This window comes from Coregonus clupeaformis, chromosome 31 (genome assembly GCF_020615455.1).
Source record: "Coregonus clupeaformis isolate EN_2021a chromosome 31, ASM2061545v1, whole genome shotgun sequence".
NCBI lineage: Eukaryota > Metazoa > Chordata > Actinopteri > Salmoniformes > Salmonidae > Coregonus > Coregonus clupeaformis.
In genome coordinates this window covers 21,301,545-21,302,131 of record NC_059222.1, presented here as the reverse complement: position 1 = coordinate 21,302,131, position 587 = coordinate 21,301,545, and the positions used below count along the sequence as shown (strand labels likewise).

The 587-nt window shown below is 36.3% G+C and overlaps 1 non-coding gene across 1 annotated transcript; it reads left to right on the top strand.

Annotated features, from left to right (window-relative positions):
- The first annotated feature begins 299 nt into the window (after window positions 1-299).
- On the top strand, window positions 300-354 carry LOC121548115. Its single transcript, XR_005996605.1, has one exon. It is a non-coding gene; the product is annotated as a U7 small nuclear RNA (small nuclear RNA).
- The last annotated feature ends 233 nt before the right edge of the window (window positions 355-587 follow it).

Here is a 587-nt window from a genome sequence, read left to right as displayed (position 1 = left end):
TTGTCCTTGTGGGTGATTGTTAATTGTGAGAGTATGTAGCTCGGTGGAGCTACTCATAACATTGTGTTGCCAGGGTAGATTTTCCCCCTGTGCCTATGTATTATTGGATTCCACTACAGTGTAATTGCCAGTGATGTTTGTTCCCCCTGTGCCTGTTTCATTGATTGCTATTGGAGTGCATTTGTGAGAAACTTACATGCCAAGTATAGACCATATATTTTGTTCCCTACAGGTTACAGAAAAAGCAGAAGCTCTGAACTCTCCATTCAGAACCCAGTCCTATCTACCTACAGGTTATGGAACATTTGCTCTTTTAGTATTTCTCCAGTAGGTTTCCTCAAGGAGAAAGCCCCCAACTTTTATGTCAAGATAATAAAACAAAAACACTTTAGTTAACACTACAGTAATGTCCACAAAAACACTACAGTAAATACTACAGTATACTACCGTCTGCAAAAACACTACAGTAAATACTACAGTATACTAGATTCTGCAAAAACACTACATTAAATACTACAGTATACTACAGTCTACAAAAACACTATGATAATTACTATAGTATATACTACTATTTTTTTTACTACAGT